This window comes from Dermacentor silvarum, chromosome 3, assembly GCF_013339745.2.
Source record: "Dermacentor silvarum isolate Dsil-2018 chromosome 3, BIME_Dsil_1.4, whole genome shotgun sequence".
Taxonomy (NCBI): Eukaryota; Metazoa; Arthropoda; class Arachnida; order Ixodida; family Ixodidae; genus Dermacentor; species Dermacentor silvarum.
In genome coordinates, this window is record NC_051156.1 from 197561035 (window position 1) to 197576606 (window position 15572).

At 48.1% G+C, this 15572-nt stretch overlaps 1 long non-coding RNA gene across 2 annotated transcripts in view; it reads right to left on the reverse strand.

Annotated features, from left to right (window-relative positions):
- Nucleotides 1–9811: 9811 nt before the first annotated feature.
- Nucleotides 9812–15572, reverse strand: part of LOC125944575 (uncharacterized) — a 37504-nt gene continuing 31743 nt past the window's right edge. For both annotated transcript variants that reach the window (XR_007466284.1, XR_007466285.1), the window contains one exon: nucleotides 9812–10002. This is a non-coding gene — a long non-coding RNA (uncharacterized LOC125944575). The remainder of the gene's footprint in view (nucleotides 10003–15572) is intronic.

Below are 15572 nucleotides of genomic sequence, written 5' to 3' on the forward strand. Positions count from 1 at the left end.
TCTTGGCAAACATTGGCCACTTTAATTGACAGTATCTATCTATCTATCTATCTATCTATCTATCTATCTATCTATCTACTTGGTATGTACTTGGTATGTACCAAAATTGGCATAGTAGGAGGAAAGGGAATGACGAACATAAATAATAGGTCATGACATGAATGCCACGATATGCGTGTCATGTAGGTCATGAAACAGCCGCCTAAAGTGACAAATGAACCAGCAAAAAAAGATGAACACTCAAAAAACAATAAATGGGTCCGGACGTGGGTTCTAAGTAAAGGAAACATTAAAGGATGATGGTAGAAGTCATAGTCATGAGCATGGATTAGCAAAAATGATAAAGGGCTCAGAGAAAAAAGATTAACACTCAGAAACCAATGGAATGGGTTCGGAAGCGAAGGAAAGGGCTAAAGGTTGATGGTCGAAGTTATAGTCATGAGCAGGACTAAGGCTTTCGCCTTAAAAGGTCGCGTAGCTAAAGGGACGCCTGAGGACTCACGACATGAATATCATGACATGCGTGTCATACATGTAGGTCAAGAAACAACCGCCTACGTAGGCTCACCGCACACTGCTTCGCGTAACATATCATTCCCACAGGGCGTGGGATCTGCCAATTTTTTTAATGGAATGGCACTAAGTAATGCTTTTCTGTACTATGTATCCCCTGCTTGGGCAGCGAGGTTTCTTTTTTGTGCCTCCTCGGGACGCGCTCTGTAGCGTACGACGCGCGGGATCAGCCATACATGCTCGCGTTGCGATGAAGGCCTGGCGCTGGGCAGTTCCCGCCAGTAGCGCACCCAGGATCTCTGCCAGGGGGGGGGGGGGGGGGGGGGGGGAGTTGACAGTTTGCCGTAGTTAGCCAATAAAATTGAAACAGCACTAATTTCAATTTCTTCACAGGAAATTGTCAAAAAGTGCGCTTTTTGCGAGTGTGCAGACGATTGCGCGTCTTACATCTTAGTTGCAGTACTCAAAGGCCCAAGGAAAAACAAGGGGTTAAACGTACAAAAGGGGGGGGGGGGTTAACTCGGCCACAGGGGGGGGGGGGGGGGGTTACAACCCCCGAAACTAGTTCCCGCCCTAACAGGTGTCAGCTTTCGCTACTTACATCATGCTCATGCAGTTTTTTTGGGGCCGCTACATCCGTATTTGAAAACCCAATCAACATGCTATATTTAACGTGCGGGCGAGGGGAGGTACGGATAAAGTATTATAATCATCCGCGCCCAATGATTGGTGTGCCTTACGGCATGGAATCGTCGGATTATCAAATGCTGGAACTATTAAATGAATCTCCATTCAGAGATAGCCTACATAGCGTTGCAGTCTCAGTACCTAATCACCATCAAATATCTAATCAAACCTCTTATAGATATAACTGTCAAATTTCATTGTATAATCACGACTTATCGTAGATATGTCCATGAAAATGAACTTGGTCGAACGTGCAGAGCCATTTCAGTACCAATAGAACACTGACTTGGTCTTTTTCTAAAGGCATGTGTCACTGCTGACATTGTCGATTTCATTTTAACGCTGTTTCTAAATAAGAGCTATACTTGTTTCCCGGCAGGATCAAAATCAGCTGATATTTCATAATTTGAACAAATGAGGACCACTTTTTGCTGGCGTGTACCGAAAATCTGAACTGTGTAGGTTGCTAGTGCTCTGAAAACACTGAATACTCGCTTTCTTCACATGCTTATGGATTATACACGGCATTTAGTTGTTTTCCCCCGGTATCTTCGGTAAACTATGCGGGGTACGGTGTTTAGTTTTAGTCGAAGTACGAAGCAGTGTTTTGAGTGACGAGCGATAAATGTTTATTCTATGTAGGTTCATTAGATCCTTTGTAGAAAGTTACTCATTGAAGCGTTCCATGGTGTCATACTGCCGCTAATCAAAATGTTTCGCGGACTCCTAAAACAACAGCACGAGATAAGGACGCGAAATTCGATGAAAATTGGGAGGATTGTGTTGCAGATAATTACTAAACCCTCGTTTTCCCATGTGTTATCATGCATCATACGAGATTCGTAGTTTGTTTCTCCGTTGCCCTCGATGCGCTAAACAAGGCATCTTGTTTTAGCTTGGAAAAATTAGGGGCATATATGGGTAATGTGTAGGCAATGTTCCAAATGGGTGGGTTAAATTCGCCTTTTCTAGTAGAATACGTATGCAAGTTGTCCATTCCGTACGTTATTAGCCTGTTTCACGAGCTGTATAAAACTTAGACGGCTGTGGTGGCATAATTACAACTGGAACTGAGGTCAAAGTTTGCGGACATAGGGGGAACGATACGCCAAGTTTATGTGCTATGATAAATGCGTGTTGATCAAATACAGCCTAAAAACGTAAGCAAGTATTCGAAAGTTTCACGCTGCTGCCATTTGCTAGGTTTCTCAATGTCCCAAGAAAACTTTGCGTTTCAGATATTTTATACTTTGAAGGAATAGGCAGCATTTTAAGTGCAATGTGTCGCGTAGCCTTCACGTTTCTGGCTTATTTAGAAGCGTTAAAGGGGCCATGAACCACTTTTTATCGAAGTGGAAAAAGACATTTGAGATGAAAATAAGCTATTTTAGAAATATTTTGCCGCAACAAGTACTTCAATGCGTTCAGCAGAAGCGGAGTTATTGGCAATCAAACACAGCCTCAGCTGCGCTCCCCTTTCCTTCTTCGATGCCTTGCACTGCGAAGGCTACGGCGGGGCCATAACGCTCCGCCTTCAAAACCTCACCTGGGCGCGCAGTTCAAATTTCCGATTTGGTGCCTACGCCGCGCTAAACGTAAGCCAAACGCGGCTGTCCTCAGCGAGCCGCAGTGCGCTTAGCCAGTGGACTCGTGGCGGCACCTCGCGGCGGCCGCGTTGTAGCCGACCGCAGCGACGAATAGCAGCCGCGTATTGGAGTGTGCTTTATTGCGCAATAAAGCACACAGAAGAGAGTGAGGATCGCGGCTCTGTTGAAACGAGGGCGTTTGAGAGAAAGGTGACTTCGCGCTCCGCTTGCGAGCTTCACGCACCGCGTACGACAGCAAAACTTAGTCGACTGAGATTTTCACAGCAGCGTATGCTACCCGCGGACTATGTTATTTCACCAAGCCCGAGGGGTGGTTCAGGACCTCTCTAAGAATATTGATTGAACGGTCACTTTTTCTTTATACCTTTTCATGCGCCTGGTGCCCGCACTTAACTATAAGGAGGCAGCTTCTCTATGCTTAGTGACTGTAAGGAGAAGGTAATGGGTGATGTCTATAGTAAAGTTCAAAACAGATAGGTCACTGGGGCTATCGCCGTAAATTACGTACGCAAGCACTCTAGAGTGGTATGAGCGTGTCTAACGAGCGGGGCAGAATTGAGCCCGCTGCTTTCGCAGAAGTATACAAGCCACCAAGACTAAATTTTGCTAAAATTGGTAGTACGCTATGGAAACTCAGCTCTGGGCGAAGTTAAATGCGGTTCGACCAAAGCGCGGCTATATACAACCAGGCATCATCGGGCTCAGCAGACTGCTGTGCAGGGAGCAAAGCTCGCTGTCGGCGCCGGGCGGACAGTTCAGATCGTTCTCGTCTAAATCGAGGCGAAGACACTTTGCCGCGAAGACCTTGTTGTGCGTGGTGCCAAAATTGGAGCCGCTCAACCAGCTTACGCTGTGAATGTGCTGCGTGTTCCGCGCAGGCCTGTGACTTTTTTATTAAGAAATTTTTAATGAGAAATCTGCCGCTCTAAACAAATGAAAAGTGCCTCCGAAACACCGGAAACGGCTTTCTATATCCCTGAGTGGTGCATATATATTAGCGCGATGTACTCGAACTGTCTATCACCTTGAAATTGCGCCTCTCGGCCTCTTGTCCTTTTTGCAGGCACTCATTGGTGTTGTTGTCAAGACTGTCATTGTGTTCACGTCCATCTTTTCTGTGAACACATTCGGCCGGTACCTGATTTCCTTGGAGCCGTTGGACACCAACGCGACCCTCTACAGCAACGACACCTATCTCGCCTTTGGTGCCTGATTACCGTGTCCCCTAGCCAGAAGCCAGATTAATTTATTCTGACTGACATTCCGCTTTTATTGTGCAGCTGGCATCAGTGAAGAACTTGACTGCATAAACCTTGAAACTCATGTGTGGCGCGGCATCGGCGATATGTGCCATCGAAGGCGTGATATGTATATATTTGTTATTGTTTTGGGGGGTTGAAACGGCCGTGTCAAATGCCGAGCTACGCTACGACATTGCTACGGATGACGTGGTGATGTACGGATATGTTAAATTTACCTTCATTTTGCTCTCAAGCGTTCAATATATAATGGAGTGGACATTGCAAAATGGAACGTCACGTAATGTAGATGTGATAGCTTGCACTGAGCGGATGACGTCATGTGACTGAGTGCTTGATTTTGCAACAAATCATGCTCCCGCATTACTCGTGCTCGCTATACACGGCAAGTTCGAATGCGCGGTTTTATGCTCTTTGATAACCGCGGTGATAATTATGTGCTATGTCTTTAAATACTGAAGGAAATTCTATGAATAAAGAAAAGAACTATAAGTCCTTGCCACGTTGATTTCAAGCACTTAATTTCAAGCGCGGCCGCTCCACCTGCGTATACCCTCCTTCCGGAGCGTTGTGCGCGACTGGAAGACTGCCCACTTCCTTCCTGCTTCCGGCCCTTGCGTGCGCGATCCGCGATCGCCGGCTCACCATCGCATGCTTTCACTCGCACATACAGCGTACGGCGCGCGGCGACGATTTCATCGCCCGTGGACTTCATACGGAATTTCACGGCGACGGCGACGGACAGAAATGTGCGTCGAGTGTCTATATAATTGCGCAATAAAAAAAAATGTCGCAGTTACGCCCGAAAATCGAAGCATCATTTGCGATAGCAAATTAGTAGAGAGTTATTCGGAGTAGAGATAGTAGTTTTATCGGCTGCATAAACTTGTACATATTCGCTTACTAACTGAATTAACAAGCGTGGTGTCAGCGCGCACAAGCAAACATGAATAGATCACACTGAATGACCGCAGACAACGAATGTCAAAACGCTGGCAGCAAGCGCAGCCGCCGCAGCGGGCGATAGTTCGCGCGGTTTATCGCTTCAACGGAAACTGAGCGGTGAATGCACAGTGCATACAAAGGTCAGAACCGTGTGGAGATAAGAGACGGTGCGAGAGACCGCCACCGCCGGGCAAAGTGCAGAGGAGAAGTTGTTGGCAGAGAAGCTGCCCCCCCCCCCTCCATCCCGCGCTGCCTTCCCGCTTTCTTGCTTTCGCGTGGGAGATTAAGTGGGCAGTTCCCCTTGCGCCCGGTTGCAAGATAAGCATTTGGCGAAGCAGCACAGCGTCGCCCCGCCTCTCTCCCTCCTCCCATACCCCCACGGCCTTTCGCGCGACGGTCGCGTTTGTTTTCCGCCGTGCGTTCGCTCTCCGTGATAGCGCGCGTCCCCCGCGCACTTTCACTCGCGCATACGGCGCGCGGCGACGATTATATCGCCCTTGGACTTTATACGGAACCTCACGGCGACGGCGATGGCAGAAATCCGGTTGAAGTGTCCATATAATTGGTATCGCAATATAAGGGATTTGGTTACAGAATGTTGACATCTTGCTATAACGTGTGAAAACATGTCTTTCACTGCCCAAAATTTCCGAAAAAAAACTTGTTTTGGGTTTATTCATGCCTTCAAAACTGCCAGAAATTTTACATATCTATGCTTAGCCGTGGAAATGACTTAGAGTGATTCGCGCATTAGAGCTTTTCTTCTTCTCTTTAATATACAGTAACTGTGAGGGGAGATATGTGTGCCTGCACTTCTGTTATTTGGGAGCCATAAAACGCAAGCCTGCTTCAACGCCAACATTTTTTTATGCCTGTTTTTCTCGCTGGGCATCATCTTTTGACTGATAACTAAACTAATTGTTACAAGCCATTTCCGAAGCACGTTCCGAAGGAGCTCAATAAAGTTTTTCCATTCCATTCCTCCTAAGGATCTACCACGCCTTCCTCATGAGCCATATCAACTACGTGGCTTCCGCACTAAACTGGTCGCGGTCTGAGGAAAACAAGATTGACGCACTCATCAGGAAGAGCATTAAACGAGTGCTCGGTATCCCTGTGACGACCAGCACGGATAAGTTGATGCAGCTCGGGGTCCACAACACCCTGAGCGAAATCGTAGAAGCACAGAAAACGGCACAGATCATTCGCCTGTCTGCCAGCAAGTCCGGCCGCCGAATACTCGAGATGGCGGGCCTCACCGCCATGGCCGCGGAGTCGTGCGCCGTCCCCCTCCAACAGGAAGAAAGGGACGCCTTTAGAGTCTCCACATTCCCGAGGAACGTTCACCCACAACACAACGAGGCCAGGCGCGCAGCCAGGGCCCGAGCACTCATCAAGACTGCCCTGCAGAACCCAGAGCTCGCGTCCTTTGCCAACGCGGCGCAGTACCCCAGATCAAACTCGTATGCGGCCACGGTGGTTGACCCCCAGGGCAAAATCCTGAATGCAGCGTCCATCCAACACTCGACGGCGTCCGTCGCAGAGCAAGTCGCAGTGGCGCTGGCTCTGTGCGATCCCTGGCGCACCCAGATCTTCACAGACTCCAGGTCGGCGGCGATGGCCTTTCTCGCCGGCTCGGTCTCGGCCGAGGCTGCGGCGGTGCTTAGGACCCGCAAGTCAGGCACGTTCCGTCACGTCATCACTTGGTTCCCGGCTCACATGGGCCGGAACGTCTCTGATCAACCCCAATGAGCTGGCTCGGTCAGTCGGTCTGGTCTGGTCTGGTCTGGTCTGGTCTGGTCTGGTCTGGTCTGGTCTGGTGTCTGGTCTGGTCTGGTTGGTCTGGTCTGGTCTGGTCTGGTCTGGTCTGGTCTGGTCTGGTCTGGTCTGGTCGTCTGGTCTGGTCTGGTCTGGTCTGGTCTGGTCTGGTCTGGTCTGGTCTGGTCTGGTTGTCTGTCTGGTCTGTCTGTCTGTTTGGTCTGTCTGTCTGGTCTGTCTGCGTCTGGTCTGGTCTGGTCTGGTCTGGTCTGGTCTGTCTGTTGTCTGGTCTGTCTGTCTGTCTGTCTGGTCTGGTCTGGTCTGGTCTGGTCTGTCTGGTCTGGTCTGGTCTGGTCTGTCTGTCTGCTGTTGTCTGGTCTGGTCTGGTCTGTCTGTCTGTCTGGTCTGGTCTGGTTGGCTGGTCTGTCTGTCTGTCTGTCTGTCTGTCTGTCTGTCTGTCTGTCTGTCTGTCTGTCTGTCTGTCTGTCTGTCTGTCTGTCTGTCTGTCTGTCTGTCTGTCTGTCTGTCTGTCTGTTTCTGTCTGTCTGTCTGTCTGGTCTGTCTGTCGTCGTCTGTCTTCTGTCTGTCTGTCTGTCTGTCTGTCTGTCTGTCTGTCGTGTCTGTCTGTCTGCTGTCGTCTGTCTGTCTGTCTGTCTGTCTGTCTGTCTGTCTGTCTGTCTGTCTGTCTGTCCTGTCTGGTCTGTCTGTCTGTCATTCCATTCCATTCCATTCCATTCAATTTCTGTACATTGGAGAATGCGCCAGTAGGGGAATGAAGACGACGATCGAAGAAGCGCTCGTGTGGTTATTCCGCCATCTCGGCTTCTCTCTGTATATATTCCGTAAATACGTTTTCCCTGTTGTTTTGCCTACTCTTATTTCCATCACATTTTTGGTGAAGGTGAGGGGGACCAACTTGATACAACGGAGCTCAGCAGCGACCGGTACCTGGCTATTTCCACAATAACACGAGACACCGTTCCAACCACAACTGTGGCAACGTTGTCGTTGACCGGCACTCAGGCTACCACAGGCTTCTCACCATTTTTTCTTCTTTATGGACGTGAACCATCATCTACCCTTGACACCGTACTTCCGTATCACCCGGACGCCTCTGAATTCACCCCGCTTTCAGAAGTTGCTCGACATGCTGAAGAGTGCCGTCAACTGGCTCGCTCATTCACGTCGGATACCCAAGGCATCCAAAAAGATCGCCGCGACCACGATCAGCCAACACAGTCCTTCGCCGTGGATTCTCACGTCTGGCTTCGGCTGCCATTCCAATCTCCAGGCCTTAGCCCAAAGCTTGCTCCAAAATATCAGGGTCCGTACCGGATTGTCGAATGTACATCGCCTGTCAGCTATGTGGTCGAACTGGTGACCGCATCTTCGGACAAGCGCCGCCGTGGCCGCGAGACGGTTCACATCAGCCGTCTGAAGCCGTACCTCGTCGTGTCATCACCTTAGGTCGCCAGGATGGCTCACCTTTGCAGCGGGGGTAGTGGGGAATATGCATGTAGGCGCCTGGGCACTGCCATCGCTTCGGCGCGAGACCCGAGCTGCGGATGCCAACAGCGAGTGCCTAAAAAGCAACTGGCGATCCCTCTGTGAAGAGTTTCAATAAATCCCCCTTTCAATACTTTATATATATATATATATATATATATATATATATATATATATATATATATGTATATATACTTCGCTTCCGCCAATACAGCTTCACATTTCCGGCGGAACTGCCACCTCTTTTTACTGCGAATCCAAGCATAAGCGCTGCTGCACATTACTGCTTTCGATTCCGGTTTCGAGTGAATCCGGCGTGGCCTCATTTCGGTTACCGAGTGAAATATATGTATGACATCAGCATGCAAGTGGCGATGTTTCCATCCCCAGTATACGTTGCAAATTGTTGTAAATATATGTTGTAAATCTTTGGCTTCATGCCTCCTCTTAAATATGTAATGAACTTTGTCATATGTATATATTGAAATACAGGGTGTTTCAGCGAACAGTTTCAAAAATTCTTAAAGGTTGCCTGTGGCAGATAGCACAATTCTAGTTCATGAGCTGGTCTACTCGAAGAGGCGGACATTACTTGCACAAGAAATTGAAATGCATAATTGAATAATTACCAGAAATTCACTAATTAAGTTTTTAACTAATTAACTGATGGCCCATATTGCAATTTAAGACTTGCAGCCGTGGAGATCACAAGGCGGATCCACTTGGAACGATTTTTCGGGATGACACCAGTTTCGAGATATTAATTCCCGAACTTTGCGGAGAAATGCATTGGCGTTCCAGTTAGGTTCTTAAGAAAACGTCGCTTTTTGCATTGAAGCACAAAATTAACTGGAACACCAATGCATTTCTCCGCAAAGTTCGCGAATTAATATCTCGAAACTGGTGTCATCCTGAGAATTAATTCTAAGTGGATCCGTCTTGCCAACTCCATGGCTACAATTTGTAAATTGCAATATGGGCCATCAGGCAATTAGTTAAAAACTTAATTAGTAAACTTTCGGTAATTAGTCGATTATGCATTTCAATTTTTGTGCAAGTAATGTCCGCCTCTCCTAGTAGACCAGATCATTAACTAGAATTGGGCTCTCTGCCACAGGCAACCTTGAAAAATTTTTGAAAGTGTTCGCTGAAACACACCGTATATTGCGTCTGTGCATAGTGTTCGCAGTGGAAATTCGACAAAAATGTTGAAATGAAAAAGCACGGATGAGGAAGCCGCGTCTGGCGATTCTAATGCGCTTGTCCTACGATTGTCAGGATTTGCAGAAATAAAGCGAAGGTATGAATTAAGAGGCGTGCATGTCCGCGCAAACTTGCGACTATATAACTAAATTTTAGGATAGAGGCAACTGAAAAAAAAAGCTAAAATGGTGTGGGTCACAGAATTCTAGCGATGACACTTGGGGGGGGAGCGGTTGGCTTTGGGATCGCTTTAGATAGGCTCCCCTCCCCCTCCCCCCCCAGAACACTTAGGAAGGGGCTCGGGCCCTGGAGCCCCTCCGTAGTCGGCGCCTATGGTGTACATGTTTATTGATGGGGCTATCCTACCAATGCATGAATTACGTAATGAAGCACTCGTCGAACAATGTCCAGGAGGAGTCCAACACAAGTTGCCGTTAGGCACGTCATGTGCGTTTCCCGTCCACTGTGTCGACACACCACGGTTCGGTGCTCCATTTCCACATGTATCTTGCAGCCTTGCAACCCTGGAAACAAAATGATTTTTTAATCAAGTGTTTATTAGGGTTGTGCCTCAAGTTTTCCTAGAAGGAAATGGGAGAAGCAACACTCGGGACACTTTGTCGGTGTAAATGAGACTCAGTTAAAGGGGTCCTGAAACACATCTTGGACTTGAGGGAAAAGAAACACATCCGCGCATTGCATACACCACTGTGAACATCTCGGCCATATCTTGTAGTCGAAGCGCAAAGTCCCCTTTTCCTCAAATGCTCTCTTCTCAGCAGAAGCCTGCTCCTGACCCTGCTATGGACGCTTTATTTCGTAATATAGCAGATTCCCTTACGTGACTGCTATTGACCAGTAGTTGACGCTGCAGCGCGGCCTCCTAAAATTTATCGAGGGATCAAATACATGAATAATAACTGCATTGTCAATACCATTGTATATTAGATGCCACAAACGAATTCGAAGAACGCTACGCACTGTCAAGACAAGTAAAATATGTATTTTTTTCACAAAAGAATATATTCGTATGTCCCAAAAATTGTGGCCGAAATAACTGATACGAATGCTTACATGTTTTTGTCTATTTAATAAGTAAACAAAATATCATACGAACTTTAGAACTATATCAGTTCGAAACCAGCAAAGCAACTAGTGCATGCAGCTGATATGAAAAACGTAAAGGCCATGAAATGAACAAGTTGAGGATAAATATTTTGATGAATCTTTGTCATTCAAGAACCTTGTTTACATTCTTGCACGTATGCATCGGTCAGGGAATAACCTCAATGACGCTGTCCTTCGTTCCAGTGTTTGCAGGAGCAGCTGTTACCGGTCGTGTATTGTGAGTAATTGCACTGAAATTATAGTCGCAACAGAGTACAGTGGAACCCCGTTGATAGGTTCCTCGGTGCTTCGTTTTCCCGGCTGCTACGTCGCGTTTTCGCGGTACCGACCTAACTCCCATTGACTTGCATGTGTTATGTTCCCCCTTGATATGGCGGCAATCTGTAATGTTCCTGCATCTTACGTTGCGTTTGAACGTAGCGGTTACTTAAATTTAGCGTTGCAGCCAGCTTGTACGTTGCAACAAGCGACCGGCACATTGCAACAATCGACCGAAGTTTGCAGTAAGCGACCGAAGTTTGCAGTAAGCGACTAAAGTTTGCAGTAAGCGACCAAAGTCTGCAGTAAGCGACCAAAGTCTGCAGTAAGCGACCAAAGTCTGCAGTAAGCGACCAAAGTCTGCAGTAAGCGACCAAAGTCTGCAGTAAGCGACCAAAGTCTGCAATAAGCGACCAAAGTCTGCAGTAAGCGACCAAAGTCTGCAGTAAGCGACCAAAGTTTGCAGTAAGCGACCAGAGTTTGCAGTACGCGACCAGAGCTTGCAGTACGCGACCAGAGCTTGCAGTACGCGACCAGAGCTTGCAGTACGCGACCAGAGCTTGCAGTAAACGACCAGAGTTTGCAGTAAACGACCAGAGTTTGCAGTACGCGACCAGAGTTTGCAGTACGCGACCAGAGTTTGCAGTACGCGACCAGAGTTTGCAGTACGCGACCAGAGTTTGCAGAACGCGACCAGAGTTTGCAGAACGCGACCAGAGTTTGCAGTACGCGACCAGAGTTTGCAGAACGCGACCAGAATTTGCAGTACGCGACCAGAGTTTGCAGTACGCGACCAGAGTTTGCAGAACGCCACCAAGCTTTGCAGTAAGCGACCAAAGTTTGTAGTAAGCTACCAAAACTTGCAGTAAGCCACTTTGCAGTAAGCTACCAAAGTTGCAGTAGGTGACCAAAGTTTCCAGTAAGTGACCACAGTTTGTACTAAGTGGCCAAAGTTGCACAAGCCAGGCGCTGCATGTGTGCGTAGAGCAGTTGGCGAAGCACCCGAAGCGAAGTGTGCATCAGTTAAAGCCTACCAGGAACCACGCCACCAAGTGTAGCGTGACGTTTATTTTGGAACCGGCAAGGGTATTATACAAATAGCATAATCGCTCGTTCTCTCAAGTCAGCTTCACCGCAATGGAGCCGTGTTTTGCGGTGAAGCACAAGTAAAATATTGTAGAATAGAAGAGTTGAAAGGTGCCACTGTTTCGATACTTTGTAGATCTTCCTTTAATTATACACATGCACACGCACCGAGGACGGTGCTCGGTCGCTCGGTCACGATACGAGCGCGGAGACATCTAAAAATTGTACTGGTAGCCATTTACAACTGTTTCTGACACAGCTGTGGTGATTTGAGGCCCGACAGTTACATTTTTTTTTCGTGGTCCCTTGAAAAACGTATCAACGGGGTTCCATTGTACATATAAAAAGGAGGAATTGTGTAAAATAAACATTAGAAATGCGAAGATCCAATGGAATATACAAATGCGATGATACAGCTTGACAAAGGGCAGAAACATGTCGCTGGAAACAAAGTTCACTACTTCTACAGTAAAACCCCGCTCTTACGTTTTTCACAGAACCGAAAAAAAAACAAAAAAAAAAACGTCTAAGTTTCGCCCGAGAGACGAAGCATCAATTGCGATAGCAAATTAGTAGAGAGCTATTCGGAGTAGGGATAGTAGTTTTATCGGCTGCATAAACTTGGACACATTCGCTTACTAACTGAATTAACAAGCGTGGTGTCACTGCGCACAAGCAAACATGAATAGATCACACTCAATGAGTGCAGACGACTGTCAAAACGCTCGCAGCAGGCGCAGCCGCCGCAGCGAGCGAAGGTCCGTGCAGTCTATCACTTCAACGGAAACTGAGCGGCAAATGCACAGCGCATACAAAGGTCAGAGCCGCGTGGAGATCGCTTTTAAGAGACGATGCGGACGACCGCCGCAGCCGGGCAAAGTAGAAGCGAGGTTGTTGGCAGAGTGGAAGCTGCCCCCCCCCCCTCCCGCGCTGCCTTCCCGCTTTCCTCCTTTCGCGTGGGGGATTGAGTGGCCAGTTTCCCTTGCGCCCGGTTGCAAGATACGCATATGGTGCCGCAGAACAGCGTCGCCTCGCCTCCCTCCCTGTCATACCCCCACTGCCTTTCGCGCGACGGGAGTCGCACTTGCCTTCCGCCGTGCGTTCGCTCTCCGTGAAAGCGCGCGTCCCCCGCGCGCTTTTACTCGTGTGTACGGCGCGCGGCGACGATTTTATCGCCCTTGGACATTATCGGAACCTCACGGCGATGACGACGGCGTCGTCGATGGTAGAAATCCGCTTGAAGTGTCCATATTTGCTATCGCAATAAAACATAAGAGCCGGGAAACGCAAGAGCCGAGAACCAGGAAAAACTGAGAAATAAGAGTTGCAGTTAACTGCGCACAATTTTATTTGAATTCTTACTTTTGAAAAAAAAAGTCGCAGTTTCGCCCGAAAGGCGAAGCATTGATTTTGATAGGAAATAATAGTCACCTATACAAAGTAAGGATCATCCGTATTTATTAGGATTTTACCTTGGGATCTTATCGCCCGTATAAAATTCTAAACATTCGCTTATTAACTAAATTAGGAAGCGTGGGGTCAGCACGCACTGGCAAACATTGGCCCCCGATTTTATACCGGCGACGGCCTCGCTTTTCTCACGCTAAGTCTCTGAACACATACCACTCGATGAGCGCAGACACTCGCTATCAAAACGCTGGCATGAGGCAGCGCGGCAGCAGTAGCAGCAGCGAGCGATGTCACCTGTGTGCTGGCTATCGCTTGAACGCAAAGGGAGCGCCGAGAACACACAGCACGCACAAAGCTACGAGCCGCCGACGCATCTACACTGCCTATAGACTGCCCCGAATGCAGATCGCTTTCAAGATACGGCCAGCGCGATCGCGCGCGCGGCTGTGCAGAACGCAGTTGAGGCCAGAGTACAACGCCACGGTCTATCCCCCCCCCCCCCGGTGCCTCGAGCGCAGCGGCAGGAGGCGCTGTTCCTCCTCCCCGCTTTTCATTCTTGCACGTGTGAGCCGCGGTCGTCGGCTCCCCTCGCACGCGGTGAAGGCGTTATCGCGCTTGGACTTTATAGGGAACATTTATGCGCCAAAACCAATTTTAGGGCCCCAACGCGTCATAGACACCATCTTTAGATAGCTAATACGGATCTCAATGGCCATGCTTTTGCTGGCGGAAACCGCAAATATGTCACCGGTGTCGCCCCCGGCAATTTTGGCTGCCAATCTCATCGTAGAGCCACCAAGCCAAGCGGCATGAAGAGTCAACATGGCTGCTCGGGCCGCCAGTTCGTGAGGCATGATGCGGTAACAGTTGCTACGCAACAGCAGGGTTAACCATGCATTGGGTCCTATGGGAGCTATGCCGGGACCAGCCAAAAACGACGTAACAGCCAGGAATATGCAGGACCCGGGAACGTAACAGCGGGGCTCTGCTGTATCCACAAAACCTCGCAACAAGATATTTAAATCTACGTATAACTCTCCAATAAATCTACGTATCTAAGCAAACGCGACTGTATATAATGCGTCAAAAAAGGCAAATAAACATGTTGCGCAATCACAGATAGTAAACTTTACGCATAGAAAGGCAGACGATCCAGGCAAGGACAAAACTGTGATCGCAGAAATCGTGATATGTACATGGGTCATGCTGCGGTCGCGACAATGAAAAATGAAATTATGGGGTTTTACGTGCCAGAACCATGATTGGGGGACTCCGGAAATTTGGACCACCTGGGGTTCTTTAACGTGCACCTCAATCTAAGTACACGGGTGTTTTCGCATTTCGCCCCCATCGAAACAGCACCATATGGGTATATTAGAGGACGAATTCAGAAATGAATACGAAAATGTGTTTTTAACTGCCTGCACACCGGCAAGTATTATTCTGAATCCAAAATTAAAGAAGGGTATTTCTTCGGCTCAAAAAAAAAAAAAATGTAAAAGCAGGTAGCTCAAAAGGAAAGAAAAGAGCAAACGAAAGCCATAGATGATGCGGCAAGTTGAATTACGCAATATCCGAGTGTGTTTTTTAGGAAACGCCGCGTGTTCAGGGCTTTTAGTGAGCAAGGTCGGTCAAAATTGGTTATTGATGTCCTTCTAACTTTCGTATTCGCATGATAATCTTGACCTGTTATAATAAACGTGAACTCTTATAATAAACGGCGAAAATTTCTATGGTTTTAAACGCTAATGAACAGTCATACGTTTTCACAATTACGTGTTGATGGACCCGAATGAACCGAGCTTTTTACTTGCATTGATTTTTGATGCTCCGCTATCTAAAGAGCATACTTAACTCAGCGGGGAAGTTTAGCGAAGCGGTCAATGATTTCGGACACGTTGATGCCGACGTCTCTGCGGGCTTATAGAAGTGCCAGCCCAAGCATGCGTTCCTCAGGCATTGTAGAGCGCAAGTAGTTTTTTAGTAATCTCATGTTTGAAAATATTCTCTCTCACTACGCTGGCAGTGGGCACTGGAAGGGTGGCTAGACGCTGCAGCAGTTTGTACACATTTGGATAGAACCTGTAGTTGCAATGAGAGAGGGCATCTGTGCCTGTGCTGGGCGCTCGCTTGCTGCATTGTTCACCCACTTTTTCTACCATACTCGCAGTTCTCCCAAAGCAGCTCTCGCATGCACGCCCTGCGCAAGATC